Source organism: Xylocopa sonorina, chromosome 7, assembly GCF_050948175.1.
Source record: "Xylocopa sonorina isolate GNS202 chromosome 7, iyXylSono1_principal, whole genome shotgun sequence".
Taxonomy (NCBI): domain Eukaryota; kingdom Metazoa; phylum Arthropoda; class Insecta; order Hymenoptera; family Apidae; genus Xylocopa; species Xylocopa sonorina.
The window spans coordinates 5,648,995-5,669,732 of NC_135199.1; the positions used below are offsets into that span (position 1 = coordinate 5,648,995).

At 50.2% G+C, this 20,738-nt stretch overlaps 1 protein-coding gene across 3 annotated transcripts in view; it reads right to left on the reverse strand.

Annotated features, from left to right (window-relative positions):
* The window catches only part of LOC143425085 (uncharacterized), a 286,080-nt gene that overhangs the window by 147,015 nt on the left and 118,327 nt on the right, over positions 1-20,738 (reverse strand). The window lies entirely within an intron of this gene.

The following is a 20,738-nucleotide window of genomic DNA, read 5'->3' on the forward strand; positions in this document are numbered from 1 at the left end:
ACGAACAGTTTTTACACATTTATCTTTTTTTTATAAGAAAATTAGGAAGTACGGAGCAAACCTGGAGTCATAAATCCACGATGAAGCGATCATCCGCCCTCAACTCTCGCGCAGAAACGCTATCCAGACATTCCATCCCCTCGACGCGTCGCTACCTTCTACCACCAACCTCCCCTGTAATCGCACCGAAAGATTTCCTCCCCTCGAGTGTCCATTCCTCCAGCGATTATTCCACCCGTGTAGCCGTGAATGCAGAGGAGGATCGTGGCTGGCTAAGCTCGAATAGTTCGCCTCTATATCCTGGTACCTGGATACTCGGTGTTACTCGCGGAGCCACGTAGAATTCGTGTCGAATCCGTCGTCGGGAAAGAATCCTACCCTCGTAGCGAGAGGCGGCGCGGAGGGCCCTCGGAAGCGGCACGACAGGGTGCTGCGGTGGGGGCTGGGGGAGGACAGCAGGCGCACGGCCCACGCCACGGATTCCACGGATGCAAATTCGCTTGAGCTATCGCCGGATCGTGAGCGTCTTCGGGTACGGATCGGCCCGTGGAAAGAGACAACGTGGAACGAATATAAGAAGCGAGAGTCCGCAGGATCGCGAACGACCGTGCATACGTGCGCTTGTCCACCCACACGACCGGTAGAGATGGGATCGAGTTCAATATGTACTCGTAGATCCGAGTCAATTCCAATTGAACAGTTTCCACTCGTCCGTCGTCAACCCTTATATTGTACGCGTCCTCCGACCGACCTAAAACGATGCTACAAAGGCAATAAAAATATTGCTGGAAATCTACAGCTTTCACTTTTCACTTGGTTATGATCCACGCGAGACGTCCTCTTCCACGTTCGAGTCCTGTGTCCGCTGGAAGATGCACGCTTATTGCTCTCGCGCGGAGTATTCCGGAAACAGCGGTCGAAAGCAAGGAATCAGATTCGAAGCTGCTTGCAATATACTTGATCCCATCGCTGACAGTCGAGCCAGCTCCCAACTCGGTCGATGCGTCCGTGTGGCTGACTGCCGTTTGTGTGCAGGCACCGTTGCACTTGCACCACGACCCGGCAGCCACCGCCGCGGATGCATGATGTATATCCGCCACCGGGTTAGGTGCAGTGGCGAATATGCAAAACCGGTGGCGGGCGGGGGAGAGGCCTGACCCTGGTGCCGGACCTCTTCTTCTCCGCCCTGTGCCTGTCTTCTCCCTTCGTCCTCGTGTTCGCCTGGCCCACCGAGGAACGCGGACCAGTCAATACAACGAGCGTGCTCGTAAATCATACATTATATTTCGCTCTCCGCTCGGCTGCCGGCTCCTATCGCGTCGCTCCGCGGCTCGTTAACCGCGTCAGAGGGAAAGCGCCGCGTATCGAGCTGCTTTTCGTCGGTTATCGAGAGAAGTCTCGCTTGCGTCGCGCGTAGACGCGATCGTTACGTTTCCGTGATTGCGAGAACTCGATCGTTTCGTTATTGATCGGCTTCGAAACGCGTCTGACGCCTCGATTGTTGTTCTCCTTCGAAGAGGATGAATGTTGAATTTTATTATGGATGTAATATGCACTTCCAGATCGCGCAATTAAAGGCAGAGTACGTTCGCGACAAACGGAGCGCGGCAGTATCGATCTTTTAAAAAGGAATTGGTAATCACAAGCGCGGCGCCATTAGGCGAGATCGATCTACCGTGGCGAACGCACACTCCGGTTAAATGATGCATGCGAAAATGATTAGACCACCGACATCGATTGGGGATAATGGCCCCTCGAGGAGAAAAGCGGTGTTTTCCCCGTCTGGAAACGCGCCAGAACGTGTAGCGCGTTGGATGGAGAGGTTCGAGGAGGAAAGGGAATTTTGATTGCGCGAAATAGGGCTGCTACGTGAATTACGCGATCGACGATGTTCGCAACGAGGAATTGGACAAGTTTGACGTTGTCTGCGAATGGTACGTTAGAGTGAACCGCTCGAGCGTCCGCTGTGATCGTGACAGCTTCTCTTTAAAAAGAAAAACGCTACGAAAACTTCACCTACGAGTACTTTCTCGTAAGAGTCCCTTCCTGTACTTAACGATTGCTCGCATGAAACTTTTATTTTCCAAGTGAAACATTTTTACTCGAGCACGATGCAACGTCATTGCTGCATACAGGATTTATGACGATTTCATACGGATACCCTTTTAAGCGACAGGCATTTCCATTAATGCTGCGACTTAACGAAGATCATAAAGTTTACGACGATGCGACAAACTCTTTACAATTTTCGACAGATCGTTTAACTTTCCCCGGAAGGGTAGACATAAAATAACCGCGCGCTATTAAAAACGAGGGTCCATTCGCGTTTTATGGACCCCTCGCTAAGTAAATTTGTCAATTCACAGATTTATATTCCGCTTATAACAAGCTCCGCCTTATTCTCCATCCACATGCTTCTAGCATCCCCCTGTGCATCGCAACCCCTTCGATCGACGCGTTCTCATATCGAATTCGAGCAAAAGTGTACCGCCAAGCGGTTGCCTGAGGAACACGAGCGACCATCCCGCTGGGAGGCTACCAAGCTCGACAAGAAAGACGAGAAGAACCACGGCAATCTATACAGGGGGAGACGAATGAAGTTTCTGACAAATTTCATTACCGCAGAAACGCGACGCGCGAGCTGTCCGCTCTTTTTTGCGACGATTTACGCGCTGGTATCATACAAACACGCCAGTCCATCGAGGCAAATTAATTCAGTTTTGCGGCCGGTTAATCAGCCGACTCTCTCGTCGCTAAGTGTTGCTAATTTAATACCCATCCGCGTGTACGCGTCCTAAAGAGCCCGCGCACAGGCGCCGCCGTCGGGTCATTTAATAAAGCGATTCATTATTCCGGTTGGCGAGGATTTTTTCAAGCGTCCCGATACCCGGGTGTCGCTGATTTACGTTAATGACCGACACCAGCCAGGCAGTTTTGTTAACGCGGCATCGACACCAATCATACGCTCTAAGCGCGTGATAAATATGGATTCTGACAAGTCGTTAAAGCAACGCCGTGATTTCCGACGTCGTGGAGCCGATCGAGGGGTCCTCCGCGACTGATTGGGATTTATGTTGATAACCGAGGAACGCGTACCCGGATAACCAGCGTCGATGTATTACGTACACGTAGATCGATTTAGGAACGGTTACATCGCGCTGACGATTCGATAGGTTCGATAGGCTGCCTCCTTCTGCCGGTTGAGTAACTGTTCTTAGGCCGTTTAACGTCCGCCAAGCCGGCCGCGTCCGTGGAAAATCGACGCGCCGTCCTTTTTTATTACGTTATCGGATTTATTCGTTTCCATCTGGAGAGCGTGCAAGAATCTTGATTGGAATATTTCACCGCGATCGCGGGCGACGATCGAATATTTATCGTTTGTCCCGACGCCATTAGCCCGGGTTACTTAACCCAGATCGAGAGACTACCGGATGAAAAATGTTACGGGACTTGCAAAACGGCTATAAAAACGTCCGTCTATATGCAAATAAATAGCAATTGCTCAGAACGGTGGACACGAGTTAGTAATAATTACGAACGATCGGTTCGTGGCTCGAGAACACGGTGGCGGAGTGGTGGTCCGAAAAACTCGCGGTCGCCATGTCCATATTTCATGCGATCTTTCAACCGTGCGCCGGTTAATCGACTTCCTTTTTCTTTTTTTTCACGCGTCTTTCGTTAAATTCTTCATCGGTTGATTTACGATCGATATTTTTTATCCGATACCCTCAACGACTCGCCAAGTCTCGCACGTCCTATTCGTTTCACTCTTTTTTTTTTTGTATTTTTTTCTCTCTCTCAGTCGCGCGTACGCTGGTTGGCTCGATGGATTGGAGGGAACGGTAGTCGTTCGCTTGCCAGATTTCTATACAAGCCGGTATTTATCCACGCATAATACGCGCGACCGCCACCGACAGAAATTATGGACGCGCGCCCGCAGGGACACATGACGGATAAGATCTTCACGGTACTTTCTTTTTCCCCCCCTGGCTCGCGGAGGCTGCGCGCGCGCGCGCAATATAAATTAACGATCGGTCGATGATTAACATTACGCGACGCGATCAGCATACGCGATGCCTGGGCCCTCCTCTCCGGGATCGGCCACCGCCGCGAGTTTATCGTTGCCTCCTCGTGAGCTACTCTCCGCGCGCCCGTGAATTGCAAATCATCGACCGTGTCGAGAGTTTCGTGCTGACGTCGAAACGAGTTAATGACCCACTATACGCCCGTCGATAGGTTCCATTCAAGTGGAGAAGGACACTTGGCGACGGATGGTTGTTTGGCGAAGTTTGAACAGAAATTGACGATTCAGGGGTGGTTTGGACGATCGGATAGAAATATCAGCTTGAAAATCTCGAAGTTGCGACTAAACAAATTTCATCCTCCTACCTTAATAGTGTACTTAACCAATTAACTGTAACCAGTTAGCGCCCTCGTTTGAGATGGCCACTATCATATACCCATGACGAGTATACTCGTCAATACACAAAATCGTGACATTTCTCCATGATGAGTATACTCGTCAAACAAAGTTAACTGGTTAAAGAGTGTAAAGTGTGAATGGTTTGTGACATACGATTTTGGATAAGCGTGAAAACGTAGGGTGACTGAATGTTTGAGAAGAAATAAATAGAGTGATTGCGTGCGATCGAGATCGAAATTGAGAAAGAAGAGTGTTTGGAACTGAGTGACAGCATCTGACAATAGAATCCTGTAACTGAGAGTGATTAGGATAACGTCAACGTCACCGCGAAGTTTTGTAAGGGATGAATAGGAAACAGGGTGAATTTTCAGGGTGAATGCGTTCAATTTAAAGCGAGCAGCGATAGCATTAAGCAACAGCGACAGCAGCTCAACAAATTACTTAAACACATAACATAGTAACAAACGTAAAAATTACTTAATCTCCTACAAATAATTATTCCAACAAAAGTAACCAAAGAGAAGACATCCGCAGTTCCACAACTTGGATACTTCAGAACCGCAATCACACGATTACTCAACCACAAAAAAAGCCTCGAATCCGAAGGGAACCGCTAGAAGATCGTCACGAAGCACACACCAGCGATCCTCTGCAAGGCGTAGCTGCATCTCTTCGCCTCGTACGTATCTCGATCGTCGATCGCCGGGAGCATTCGAAATATTCCGTCGAATGGGATCGCGGATGAAGTGCGCGACCCCGTCGGAATCGTAGCCGATCGAGGCCAGAGGGGGGGCTTCGAATCGACGACTAATCTCGTCCGACACAGGTGCGCGCTCCGTTCAGGTGCAACGTCGATACGCGAGCAGCCCTGGGGGGATGCTGAGAGAGGAGAGCATTCCTACACGAGGCCAGGGCTGAACGCCAGCCAGTAATGATACCGAAGTGGAGAAGAGGTCGAAACGAAGAGCGATCGGCCCCGAACGGAGGTCGAGAGCGCGGTTGCACCCGAGAGCCGGCACCGTCGACTCGCGGAGAGGGTTTCGAGCGATCTCCGTGGCAGTTATCCACTTGCGAGCGAGCTCTCTCGCTGCATCGACTGGCTACTGGGTCAAGCGTCGCTGCCTCCGGGGCCACGAGAATCCCCAGCGTATCTCCGTTGCACCAGTTTCGCACGGGGGAAAATAATTAACAGCTCGCCTGGGCCCCATTCGCCGCGTATCTCGCGCGCGTGTCCCGGACACGCGCAGCCCAATGATAAAAAGTGATTAATGCTCGATGAGGAGGGAACGTTTTTGGACTGGGTTGACAAATGGCGGACGTTTAACGCCGCGCGACCAACACGCAACGCAGGCGTGCGCCAGGAATGCTCTTTAATCGCTGGTGAAAGTATTTGTTCGTTTCTTTCGTTTTATTTTTTTCTTTTTTTTGGAGTAAATTGAGGTTATTGGGAAGTTTGAATTAGGTGTTGAAGGAATTTGGAGTTAGTGTGTATGTATGGTGAATAGCTGTTGAGAGGAGCGATTTTTTTAGTTAATATTCCAAGTAGCTCGGCTAGCGGATATTGCGTTGCGCAATGCAACTGAAACTGCTTTCTGAAATATGCGGATGCATAAAGAATGCCAAGGTGACCGCGCTTTAACAAGCACTCGCGGATATCAAAAGCGGGCATGCGTGACTCGACTTCATCGCGAGGTAAATTAATATCAAAATTGAAGATCGACGGTTCGAGGCGGCATAATATTACCTTCCACGAGAGGTTAAGCCTGGGTACCGAAATTATTCCCGTGGCCATTTGTCCGCGCCAGTAACCACAGTTTGCCTCGCGCGATTATCTCGAAAACGAGAAGATCGCGCACAGCGTATCCTCGAAAAAATCCCAAGCGAACGAAAAATTGTCTTAATCGCACCAGGAAGCAAACAAGCTCAAAAAAGAGGTTTCCCTTGAAGAACGTAGAATCCTGTTCGCGGATACCAGCTGTGCCTCGTGAGTGACACTTTCAGCGATGGCAGGCGGTGCATCCTGACCTCTTGCGCGCATTTTTCGAGGGCAAGGCCAAGCACACGAAGAGTCCGTCGCTCGTCGACGAGAATCGGTCGCCAATTCTCCGCGACTACGAGCAGGCTTGACGCGCGCGTGGTGCTCGCTCGCAGGTGCCAGCGGATAGAAAACGGGGCCCCGTTTAGCCTGTCTGCCACGTCCTACGCGGCAATACCCCGCGATAATACGTTTATTACGATAGGCAATTTACGATAGACCGCGCGGCGCACGGTCAGCCATCCGTGAGGGGCCTCTCTCCGCTCTTTTCTCCTTTCGACGGACGAACCGCGCGCATACGCGTCGATCATCCGTGCCCGGGGTCCTTCCACGTTCGTCGACACGATAATGCAACGTGTCGACGCAGCTCAGCAACGGCGAATCGGCCAGGACCGCGTACGCAACGTCATTACACGCCGTTTTAACGCCTGGACGTCGGTCACGCCGCTTGATTATGATCTCACCACGGTTGTCCGAGCATCCACCAGAGCCTCGCTTGGGACGCGATCGGCTAACGGCTCGCGAAAACCGTCCGTCCGTCGATTGATTTAGAATACGCCGTTTCATCTGCGACGCTTCACGCCGTTTAAGCCGAGGTGCGCGTTAGAGATTCGCTAGAGAGTTGGACGGTGCGCAGCGCGCGCGTGTGGAGAATCGTGCCCGCGATCCTTTCCGCGTTCTAAACGGACCGAAAAACACGCTGGGACGGGGGGTCGGTTCGATGGAGAATGGATTTACGGGCCTCGAGTCGCTTTAGAGGCGGAATATTGCGATCGAACGCAACGGTCGCGGCGGACCCGTCCTGAGGTCTGACCTGTAACTGGACTGGACTACTAATCGTAAAATCAGAGGGATAACTTGTAGAGAAGAGAACGTCGAATCGAATTGTTCTCGATACAATGGAACGTAACTACAATTATCCTTGACGAATTTCGTCGTCTCTTATTCGCTTCTCTTCTACGTGCCCTCTTCAAACCTCGTAAGTCTCATCTTACACTGGAATCTCTTCGAGTTACGTCTCAAATATCCCTCGCGTCGTTAACGAATCGATGAAGAATGTCACGTTGCACAGTCTGAAAGGAGCACACTCGAGAGCAGAGAGTGGAACGATCGGAAAAGCGATCCCTCGACGAAATCGCATCGTGGCCACAGTCAAACCGTGGCTCGACCCATGACCCACGCCAGGGCTACCAATCAAACGTAAACTCACGGAAATTCCTGACCCCGGTGTCTCGATCGAGCCAGAGCAACGTGGAAGAGCAAAGAGCCGACTGAAAGTAACGCGGACGTTGGCCAACGTTGGACGAGCTGGCCCAACGGAGGGGAGGAGAGGGACGGCTGGGCCCGCGCGCGATACAAATTGACAAGGATCTAGCGCGGCTAACCTTGAGCCGGCAGCATTATTTATCGAATTAAGCGCCGGCAACGGAGTAGGTAGACGGCCGGGACGTAGCGTCCAGACGAGAAAACGGTCCGAGGCCGAGGCTGGAAGGTGGATGCTGGTGCTAGTGGGGGCGTGCGATAGTTCAAGTCGTGAGCGGGCAGCCCCGCCCGACACGACCGCGGAGCATCTCCGTTCTGACCCCCGCTGACTTAGTCGAGGGGGCCCTCCACCAACCCCCCGTCCCGTGCGCCACCCTGTATCAGCGGTCCCACGAGCACCACCGCGAGCAGTCCCTCCTCGCCTCCTCTGCTCTGCCCAGCGCCGCCTCTTTCTCTTCCCTGTCGCTCTTCCGTCCGAATGCACGGTGGCGCGAACAATTAGAAGCCGTTAAGCGTATCTGCAACAGGCTCTGCAAGGGCAAACGTGGTTGCGATGGAGAACTGTCAGACCTGGTAACATGGAAGTTGGATTCCTTGATCTGTGCATTCGGTTTGTAACTATTAACCTGTTTAGATAACACCCTCCTTACTTTGGACACTGTATAACTGCTGATAACTTGCGTGAGTGTGTCTAAAGAGACGTAGAAATAAATGATAATCTATGTACCAACAAAATTGACGTTCAGACATGTTGAGAAAGATAGTTATTAATACAGGAACATAGAATGAACCCATTCCCGTTGCTGCTTAAGCCTAAAGTCGCATTCTATCCCTGGGCTACGATCCTCTTCTTGTAGCCGACCAGTCTCAGCGGTCCGCGGTCTTGCTTCCTCTCCGCTGGAGAAGCCACCCCACCCTGAGGCTTAGCGCAACGCCAAGGGCACCGTGATCGGGCCTCGCGGGCCCCCTCGATTCAAGGTGGGGGATTCATCGCGAACACCACTACCATCCGCCTCTCTTTCGCACGCGTTAGAGAGAAACGGCTGAAGCAAAAGGCTCAGTCGGATGAACGAGGAGGGAGGTTGAAGCGGAGGAGGAGGTGGAGGAGGAAGAAGCGGCTGGAGTAGAAGGAGGAAGGCAGTGATAAGTGTGGGAAGGGCAGGTTGCATAAGGTCTAATATTATGCAAGCGCACACAGGCCTGGATGCGTTAGATCCCTTGAGTCCTGGGCCTCCCCTCTACGCGCCGGTTACACCGTGATACTCTACACGGCGTACACGCAGAACATAAGGCCCCGGGTACAAGGGAACCGTTCTCCAGTACGTCAGGGTTCAGGGTTTGCGCGTGTGCACGTATACACGGGACCGTGAAACTGTGTTCGACGTCGCCTCTTCCCCTCTCTCTCTAGCTTTCTGTCCCTCTGTTTCTCGCCGTGTGTTTGCATTCGTGTGTATACCTTTACCCTACCTGCATAGAAATCGCAGGAGCGTTGAACCCAGGAAGTGGCCATGAAATAGTCATTCCTGAAAGGTTAACTCTCCTACCGCATCTCGCGCGGCCCTGGGGTCGAGCCTGAAAGTCCGGAAAGCCCGCGACCGGGTGAGACGGATGAGAGACGCGAGAAGAGGAACCGCGGACTGGATGGGAAACAGGGGAGAATCGCTGATTGTCCGTGTCCGTTTCGACTACCCTGGGAGAGGAGACCCTGACGGTCCCTCGCGAGTCAAACGACGAGGGGAAGATCGATACCTGGGTTGGTAATGAACGACTAACGACGGTCGAGCGGGCAAAGATGAGTGGTACCTTCGAGATTTAAAGCAGACTCTGCATCGCTAAGAAGTTCGGCTGCTTTGGGATGCAGCCTTCGTTGCTGGGCTGAACAACTGCACACTGTAACCAAGCGATTAATATCTTTATTCGAACAGCAGTAATCATTTCAAACCAGAAGACTGAGAACCAAAATCCCTCTACTTTTCGCTACAAACTATCGTTACAATCTCCAGATCCAACGAGACTCTACAATCTTCCAGACATCCTCTAACAACTCTCAACATTAACACGAAGCAGCTTCGTAGCTCGCTTCGACGTCTCCAGACGTTCGAATAGAAACATCCGAAAAATCTCTCCCGTCGCTCGTCACAGTCAACAGAGAGGAGTCTGTGAATTTTTTCCGTTGCCCCGTCAGTCCACCAGGAACAAACTAAATCAATATACCCGGGCGTTCCCACGGGCAAGCCATTACCGGTCGACTTCTCGAACCCGCGGGTCGAAGATCGAGCGAGACGTCGAACGTGTCAAAATTTGATCGGACTGTACGGTTCGAGACGGAGAAGAAGATCGCGCGTAAGAGTCCGACCGATCTGTCCCTCTCTCTCTTTCTTTCTCTCTCTTGGAGCCGCGCTCCCGAGAGTCCGTTCTCTCGGTGCACGACGTTGCTACGTCGAGTACCTACGGAGTAGTAGTACCGGGGTATACCCCGGAGGCCACGAAGGTCACAGGGCTAAGGCACTTCTCACGCCCCCGCCATGTCGGAGAGGAACACCCCACTTAGACGGACAGTACATACCTTAAAGCGGCCGATTAGTATACGTGCTTAATTACCGGTAACGTGCGTGCACGACGCCGGGTATCGATCATACCGTGCGAGCACGCTGGCGTCGAGGGGGGAGGAAAAGGATTAGACGTCGACGGCACTTCCTGGATCGCTCGTTTTAACAACGAACGCGAGCGTTTTTCTCGTTCAGGTTATCTCGAATAAAAAAAAGTACGAGACATAATTTCTTTCGACCTTCCTATCGTCGCATGGAAATTTCGTTTATCCTGATGGCTGATAATTGATCCATTCGCTGCCAAGGACGAGTATACTCGTCCTACCTTCAATATATTATAATATACAAGCTTTTGGATTAAAAAATGTTGTTTTCCCATTGCCAAGGACGAGTATACTCGTCTTTGATTTTATGCATGCAAATGATTATGTATGATAATATATGTACTTTTACCAAGAAATGACAGAACTTTGGTAAACAATACCACTCGAAATATAAATGGCAATGGAAATAGCTTCCTATAATCTGGGCTTGGCAGCGAATGGGCTAAACAACCGTTGCTGTCCAAGTTGCGAGATCCATCCAATTATGTCAGTAATTAAAAAAGACGTGAGATAGAAGAAGCGAGGCTTGCGTCTCCGCGATCGTTAGACCCAAGTAAGGAGGCGCGAATAAAGTCAACGTACACCTGATCCGGTCTTCAAAGATCAACGATCTTGGTGACTGGCGTTCGATCTTTGAAATGTCAAGCTATCGGTGCTCCAGCAGACCGAGCAGAGGCTATTCTAGCCGGAGCACACGATACAAGAGGACATAATGTCAAGGGAACCACCGCGCCATTGTAGTCAGCGTCAAAGAGGGATCGAAGAAAAACAAGGAACGATTAACGAGTTCCGGGTTTGCTGGAGGATGAACAGTTTTCGGTTGATCCTCGTCCTCGTTCGCGCCATACCTGCGCGTAGACGAACATCGCGCGAAGCCTTTCGATTCCGTTGCTAATCAAACTCGAGAGGAAGAGTTTGCGCGCCTTTCTAGATCCGGGGGCACGTCAAGGATTTCGACGATCCTCCGACGTCCCAGCTCCGTCCTCTGCCGTCCATTTAACCTCCTCCTGGCTTCGAACTTACTCCAACTTCCGAGCCAACGGCTGATTACGCTTAATTCGTTTGAAAGTGTGTCGCTACCGTTTGGCTCCGAACCGCCACACGCTTTCGACGGCTAAGCACGCCGGCTGATGAAAGGTGAACGGTTCACCGTCAAGGAGGCATTAATCGTGGTTTTATTCTTCGCGAGTACGGAGCGTGTCTCTATCGAACGGACGTGTATTTTTGAAAGCGAGGTCCGCGGGTGATTGATGGTGAACGGTGGTACTAAAATAGTACCGTATCGCAGCGTTCATAGAAAGGAAGAAATCTCGTGTCTCTCGCGCGCGGTGGCTTATTAATAAGCAGCTCGTGCGGTTCACGAGCGTCCGCAGGAAAAAGGCAGCTGGAAAATCCGCGACTCTGCGATCGTCGCAATTGTTACCACCGAAAGCTGCAGCAACGAACCACGTGTCAGAGTTCTCGTAACGGTGCTCGTTTTATAACGTTAATAATTCCCGCGCGCGGGATACCGAAAGGGTTACTGAAAGTTCGAACCTTCGTATCTTCGCCCGTCGAGGTACGAATAAATCGCGATTTATCCGTCAGCGGGAAATAAAGATTCGAAAAGAGTGCCAGCCAGGCAGGCTGTGTACACTGCTCTTCCCTGGCTTTCAGTCACCTAGGATAATAACTTTCGCGAAGCAGGAAGAACGAGGGGACACGCGGAGGAACGTAGTGGGAACGAAGAAATGGACTTCACGAAGTAGAAAGTCGTGGAGAGATACTCCCTCGAGGAGGAGACGCGTTTCCATCAGCGTGGCTTGTACAAACCGGCGGGTTTAGGCACTCGAAAAGAGTTAGCAGAAGTCTGGGAAGGTGAAGGCGGCGGGAGGGGAGTTGGGGGAGGAGGAGGAGGAAGAGGAGGCGGTCGGACACGAAGAAGGAACGGTACCGACCGTTTACACCGTGACGAGGACGAAAACGTGGCGCAACGGAACGTTGGCGTTATGTAAAAGCGTAAAACGACTTAAAGATTCGCCTCACGCTCTGCCCTCGCTAAGAAGCTTCTCTTCTTTCCATAGAAATTCAACTTCTCCGCTCTCGTAATCTTGCTCGGGACATCTTCGCTCCGTTATCGTTCGTTTCCAACCGTGGAAACGTTTAACGAGAAATTGTTACTGGAAATTTTCCTACGTTCGACAGTGTTTTATCTGAACCGCAAGATTATTGTCTTTTATCGTTAATTAAATATCGCGCCCACTTGCGCGACGCGAGCACCCGCTTAGGCGCGACCAAACAGCGCAATTAAGGGTTATAATGTCGTATCAATACGCATTTATGGATACTTTGGAAGGAGAACAGGTGTATCGCAGGCGGTAATTAATTTCCTCGATCGGGCGTATTTTTTCTCGAGCGCGTTTAATAAACCGATAGGGAACTGCTCGCATGCTTGCGAAGCGTTATAAAATATTTATTACGCGTGATGCGTGCGTTATCGAATGGGAAGGAGCATAGACGTAATTAATTGTCTGCTGGTATCCGCGTATCTCGCGTCGGATCGCAGGAAAAAGTGCAGGGTTCGCGTTTGAAGGTAAGTCAAGGCAAACTTGATGGTATCGCGGAAAAAAGAGAAAGAAAGACGGCGAAAAAAAAAGAAACAAACCGACAGGTGCTCGATTCGGCAACGGCGCCAGTCATTATCGTTGAATTAACGAGCGCCACGCATTTTACAAAACGCGACCGTTATCGCGTTAGAGGGAACAGCGTGCGAATAACGTTCGCCACTTTAAGCACACCGCGTTGAATTAAAACTTCGACTAACCCGATCAATTTCCTATCCGAGCTCCCCGTCGAGAAACCGCCGCGCGGGCAATTAGAAAATATCCCAGCCACCCTCCATTACGCTAATTAACAGCGAATCGAAGGGGAGGTGATCGAGGAGCCCGCGTAGCAAGATCGTTCGCGAAGAGCAAAACGGACGAGCCATCGACGAGAGAGAGATAGAGATAGAGAGAAAGAGAGAGAAAGGAGGCCTGTATCCGACTTATCTGCTGACAGTGTCGAAGCGCGAAGGTTCCAGTCGACTCTGCGCGCTGCGCAATCACTCGCGACTAGGCTCGATCCGAGCTGTTGGCCAGAAAAAGATGAGAGAAGAAAATCAGCGAGAAAGAGAGAGAAAAGGCGATAGCTGGAATGTGTTTGCGGAACACTGAATCGACCGGTTGCGCGCACTCGCGTCTACCCCATGAAGAATCTAAGATCCTATCGTGAAATGCTCCGAGCGCGATATGACCGCCGCCTATTGCTACCCGTCTTAACAGCAACTCTCTCTCTTTCCCTCTCTCTCTCTCTTTCTCTTCTGGTTGCTGTCGCACGATCGATCGTTACCTTTCTCTTTCTTTCTCCCTCGACGATCGTTTCGCCATTCAGCGCGAGGATTTATCTCGATCGAACGGAACATGCTTGCACCGTACTCCCGTGGCCCTGATAACAGCCCAATAAACGTCCCCTTAATTGCGGCTAATAAAACCCCGCGACACTTTCGAATAACCGCGCGCATTTCCGTTAAAAACTTTCCTCCGAACTGTGTTTCTACGCGAAGTCTCTGAACGGCGTCGAAATGACCGTGCGCAGAAAATCGTGACGAGCGACAGTGTCGAAGTTGTGACATATGACTAATCGTCGAGTCGATTTTGAACCAACATCACACTTTCGAGTCGAACGAAACAAAAAAAAAAAAAAAAGAGGAAAGAAGAAGAAGAAAAAGGAGAGGCAAGAATAGAAATACTGGTTTAAAGCCCAGCCGCCATTCATCTATTTAATTCGGTTACCACCGTCCAGGCGATGACAAATTACACGCATTCAGAGCAGTTGATTATCCGTGACGTCTACAAATCCGAACAGCACGCCGCAACATGGTTTTATCATCCAATCGGTTATACCCAGTCACCGATTATCGTTTTACCATTCGCCTCGGATTTATCTCGATCGCCGGGTACATGCCACCGGCGGCCGTGCCGCTCGCGATAAGAAAGAGCTATGATAACAAGCTGCTATTTGCTGGAGCAACACACGGTGTCACGCCGCCGCCAGCGCGTGCTTCTTCTTTTTGTTTAACTTCTCGATCGGAACGCTGTCGCGGTTCCGCTATCGGCTCCGGTTCTTGTCAAGAAGCTTGTCAAGAAACGCGTCGGTGGTTCGCCACTGTTAACACACGCGTATAGATTAACCAGTCTCACGATATTTACAAAACCACTGCGTTAATTATACGCATTAACGACACGCGTGTTAACGCGTCTTTCGCACCCCCTTGGTTTCGAATTGAAAATTAAATCCGTACAGATTTTATTTGGTGGTTCACCAACGTCAGCACACGCGTATATATTAACCAGTCTCACGATATTTACAAAACCACTGCGTTAATTATACGCATTAACGACACGCGTGTTAACGCGTCTCTCGCACCCCCTTGGTTTCGAATTGAAAATTAAATCCGTACAGATTTTATTTGGTGGTTCACCAACGTCAGCACACGCGTATATATCAACCAGTCTCACGATATTTACAAAAAATCACTGCGTTAATTATACGCATTAACGACACGCGTGTTAACCGCGTCTCTCGCACTCACCCCTTTGGTTTCGAATTGAAAATTAATTCCGTACAGACTTAATGGTAATCGAAAAATACCGAGGATGCGAGATTCCGATCAAACTCGAACGCATTTAGAACGAGAGACCTCCTCGAGGAGGAGGAAGAGTAACGAGTCACGTAGCAAGAACCTCTGTAATCATTCCGCTTGAACCTAACCCGAAGGATGGCTGGCGTCGCTGGTTCCAGGCGTTTTCTCCTTAAAGACAAGAAGATTACGCCGAACCGTTAATACGGTTACGCATTATCTAGATTGCTACCCGTCGGCTTCCGCCGGTCGAGAAACAGCATGAGTAATTAATCAAAGACAATCAAACTCTGGGAGCGTCGGCGAGAGCCGACTCCCAACGAGACGAGACGAGACGCTATCCGTCATCTTTGCCCCGTTAAAACTCGATGGGAGGGGGGAAAAAAAGGTACGAGAGCGGAGACGAACAATCTTGCCAGTGGTTATAAATTACACGAAAAGCTCGACCGTCGCGAATCGTCCGTGACTTTCTCCGGGAAAGTTCCGGGAGATATCGATCCTCGCGGTTTGGAGAACGGAAGACACGGGTGCGAGAAGAATGCTCTGCTCCTGGTCGCAGTGCGCGCATCGCTCTCCCTTCAATTGTAAATGAGCAGACGGTGGTGGATGTAGACAACAAAGGCGTCTGTTTTGCACGGCTACGCCTCGCAATTACTCTAATAATGTTAATTGCCGCTGAGAAAGAATCGCGAGATTCTGGATGAAGATTCCCTATTGGGGTTTAATTGAACGCGTGTCTGCGCCGCGAAGTTCACGCTCGAATAACTATGCATGATAGCCAGGGATAAGCGGATCGCTCGAAATCAGTTTTTTCTCGATCAGATGGGATTCAGACGGGTGGTAACGTTACTAAAACTGTTGCCAGCGATGCTATTTAACAGTTTGACTAAATTACGGCTATAGCCGTCGTGCATATCTTAATCAATAAAAAAAGAACAGCGTTAGTACGAAGTGTATTAACACGTATACTTGTTAAATTATTGAGTAACAGATCTAGGAAAAAAGTGATAGCATGCTAGACAGCAGACAGCATAGTAATTGTTTTTTTTTCGCTTCGAAATATTTGAGTATCTAGGGACAAATGACTGCTATAACAGTCGATGTTTAGTCCATTTCAGCTCACGCAGTCGACAGGTGTGTTTCTGTAAAGATGAACCATTTATCCTGTATTCTTTCATGAATTAAGTACATACAACGAATTAGTAAAGCAAATGCCGTATAGTCGTCGCGACGGTTATAGCCGTCATTTGTTTCGCGAACAGAGAAAATGACATGCCGAGCAAATGACGGTTATAGCCGTCGAAAGTTTCTTGTGGGAAAAACTGTGGCAAAATGTGATGATTTTCACTTTCAAACGTACAACTTACACTCGATTTCATTGGACAGTCATAAACAATCGAAAAAAGAGACGTGTTTCTGAGAGCGATCGTAAAGTCAAAAATGTGCGTCAACGTGTGAAGAAGATAATATCGTACGCAATGAGATAGTCGAAATTTGCGAGACGAAATCGTCGAATGTTATAACCGCCAGTAGATTAGAGCGCGGAGAAGAAAAAACGTGAGCAGAACCAAGGACGATGGATTTCGAAAGCGAGCACGGACGATGTTTCTTTCCGCGTCTGGTCGATCGTAGAGCCATTAACCGTCCGCTTTCTAGCGTGTTAAGCCCCGGCACGATCTCGTAAAAGTTGACGAGCGCATTAGCGGTGGCCCGAGCGTACCCGAGGCCCCTTTGGCCTCCCTTTTCCGAAACGTTCCGCCGGCGCGTCATAAAGGAAACTTGTCACGCGTCGGCGGGGTGCACGTCTCCCACGGATCCAGCGGCGACGTCACGCTGCGGTTCGCGTACGTACGCGAGCGTTCGCGGGGCGTGCAGCGATTCGGTAAAAGGGCCGACCCGTGCGAAAGTGTCCACCGCCATCGTCGTCGATCGCAATACTCCCCGCATATAGATACCATCCAGTGAAATTAGAAATTTTCGCAAGGTCGATCGCGTCTCGTTTGCATTCCGCGACGCTCGAAATTAAAATATGGGCCGTGGCTCGCGCCTACACTTTTACCATGCTTCTTCGTCGATAAATTGTAAGAATCAGAGAGGAAAGAGACACTTTCGATAGAGCACTTTTCATGTTGTACGCGTAATGACAAATGTGAATACTCTCGTTACCCTATGTCAATTATCACGAACAGGCGACTGGCGAACGCGAGGTACTCATCGATTCGATCGTTTCAGCGAGTGCTAAATTTCTGTTTGCGTCACAGGGCATCCTCGAGTCGATCGTTTCAGCGACTGTTAAATTTCTGTTTGCGTCACAGGGCATCCCTAACACAGAAATCGAGCCGCGGTTAGACCGCAACAGGTCGGCTGGGTTCTGCGCGCGTATATGGTATCCACGCACGATCGGAATTTTCCGATAGCCACCAACCGGCGATTTATGGACGCGCGAGGAAACGGACGCGAGCCGTTATACACGGCCTCGACTTAGGCCTGTAAAGGGGAGGCTGAACGTTCAAAGTCGACGTTCAATATCTGCCTGTATTATATCGCTGCCAGCTGCGAGCCCAGCGAACACCGTCGAGGAACTAAGGGGGTTGCCTCTCTTAAGGACTCCGACGATTCCATCCGGTTACGGGAGAGAGGGCCTCTCAGATTCGCAGATGAATCTCGTGGGATCGCATTCCACGGGTTGCTCGGGAATGGGAGAAATTCTTGCGCGATGATAATGTTCGATGTAATTTATAAGGGTGAGGGAACGATCGCGACGGATAATCAATTCGTTTTAGAAGCGGAATGCGCAGGGGTAGCGCGCTAACGAACCGGACGGGAGCGTTGAATCACGATTTTCGTATCGCTTGGGAATCGAAGACATTTTAACGCGATGGTAATACTGGACGTAATTTATGAGTGGCGATAAATAATCGTAGAGAATGATCGGTTAATCGTAGAAACAGAACGCATGGAACGATCATCGACTGATGTGCTTATGAGAACTTCCAGCAAAATGCTCTAAGTAACTCAACTAACCTCACCTTTATCTTAAAATCCTGAGAAAACGTCACCATCGAACCAAGTCGCGCACGAGCTAAGCTAAGAATTTCGCGAGCATCGTCCCACCCCACGTGCTTGAAACGATCATCGACTGATGTGGTTATGAGAACTCCCAGCAAAATATACGACTAAGTACCTCAACTAATCCCACCTCTACCTTAAGATCCTGACAAAACGTCACAATCGAACCAAGTCGCGCACGAGCTAAGCTAAGAATTTCGCGAGCATCGTCCCACCCCACGTGCTTGAAACGATCATCGACTGATGTGGTTATGAGAACTCCCAGCAAAATATACGACTAAGTACCTCAACTAATCCCACCTCTACCTTAAGATCCTGACAAAACGTCACAATCGAACCAAGTCGCGCACGAGCTAAGCTAAGAATTTCGCGAGCATCGTCCCACCCCACGTGCTTGAAACGATCATCGACTGATGTGGTTATGAGAACTCCCAGCAAAATACTCTAAGCAACTCAACTAATCCCACTTCTATCTTAAAATCCTGACAAAACGTCACAATCGAACCAAGTCGCGCACGAGCTGAGCTAAGAATTTCGCGAGCATCGTCCCACCCCACGTGCTGGCGAGCCGCGCCGAATTTAAATGGCCATTTTCCACGCAGAGTCCCGTGCCGGATCGCTGGACAAATTGGCAATCGGTGTCCAGCGAGCGGCGCCTCTCGCGGGAAAAGTATACTCGGCAGCGGAGTCTCGAGCGAAGCGACGAGACCGTCGACTATAGGACAACGATGCCCCGGGGCAAGGACTACGGGTTGCGACCCCAATCGCGTTCGGACTCGACTTTGCGCAGGTGTGCGTCGTCATTAATCCAGAAATGGAAGTGAATGCCTGGGTCCAAATGCTAGCCAGGAGCGCGCACCGTCGCGCGGCGCGCGCGTCGTTCTCTTCTGTCCCTCCTACGCTCTCTCGGTTAATTTCCTTCTCTTTTTATCTCCTTTTTCCCACCTTCTTCCCCTTTTCTCTCTCTATTTCTCTCTTTCTCTCTCCAGCGCCGAATGGGACGATAAAAAAGGGGCGTGGCGCGTGTTCGAGCCGTTTCGCGGGCAGCGCGCACTGTTCAAACCGCGGCGGCGTTGCACGCCACTTTACGCGGGAGACGTAACAACTTTTTACCGCCGCCTATGAAACAGCTAGTTCTCCGGCGGCCATTAAGCTGCTCTTAGGATCGTTTCAGGAACCAACCGCTTTTTGCATCGGACCGTTTCAGCTCCGCGCAAGATATCAGAACGAGGTAATTCACCGCGTTAAGTGTACGGAGTTCGGAGGCACTTAGCCGGGTCGGTTTAATCTTGTGAAACGTGCGAATTGATTTCTCAATTTCGGACGTGATTTATTGAAGACGCCACAGCCGTTCCTGGACAACGTAACGTGTGTCTCGAGCGAGCAAATTGCAAGTAAAAACGAAACTGAACGAATTTTGGTGCGAATCGAGCAAGAATTCGATGGAACATTGAACAATCGATCTCTGCGTGGAAATAAGTTACTTTGGGATGTGTTATTCGTTGTGCAAGCCAGCAAAGCCCAGTTTTACACGATCCAATGCTCGTCACAGCAAATAGTTTAAATAAAATTAGCATAAAGCGTACGGTCTAGGCGCGCGCAAGGTCCGCGGAACGGTTTGGAGCCATTTATCGTTATACAAATCGAGCTGGCTCGCTTAATCGGTAGCGTGCGCAAGGACGCAGGCCTATCGGACGCCCACAGCCTTGGCTCGTTCGTAAAACGCGCGTTGCGACGCGAATCGGTTTTCCATAGAATGGGCTCGTCCGTGCGCGGCTCGGACGAAAAATCGAGCGTAATTAACCCATAAAGTAAACGCAATCGCGGCTGATCTCCGCGGTTTTGTCCATAAACGAGGGAAGGTGCACCTGTGCGCACGCGCAGAGGTGCCTTCCTTCGCCTTCCGTTCGTAACGCGCGATTCTACGGGTGTTATGAACGCTGGAATCTTAAACGCGCCGCTCGAATGCAACGTCACCATTGCGGCTAGACGTTAACTGCGCTTGCAAACTCGCCATTTGAGAACTGTGTTGCGTGTTGCATCGCAGATAGCCGCGTATCGAGCGTGTACGACGATTCAGCAAATATTGAATCAGGCGTGCTTTTTTGCGTGTACCCTTCGTTTACGAGGGTTTGCACGTTTTATTCGAGCATCGTCGAGTTGAACGAGGGTGTAACGCGTGATCGCGGTCGAACTTCCGGTTAATAGAAGCCTGCGTTAACGCGATAGTATAATGATACTTTCGAACTGCTGGTTATACAGCTGATACGTCGATCAGATATACGTGTACCACTTCTTAATAGTGTGAAGAACGTGGTTTCGCTTATTAAATTTCACGCGAATTATAGCGTATTCTTAGATCGCTTTACACCTCGAATACACTATCGAGAAACTTGTATCGCGTGTAACTTCTGGTTTCGCACTCGAGACGCAAGAAGCGTCTCGTCTACGTTTAAGTAAACATCAGACTCGACGCACGAGTCGTCCGTTCCTCTCAATCGAGACAAATACGCTCTTATCGCGAACAATCGTTCTGAAAATTACCATATAAAATCTATTTATCTATGTATAATTCGAAAAAAGTAAGTAGAATACGAGGAACACACGACGCATATTAAGAATGGACGTTTCGCGT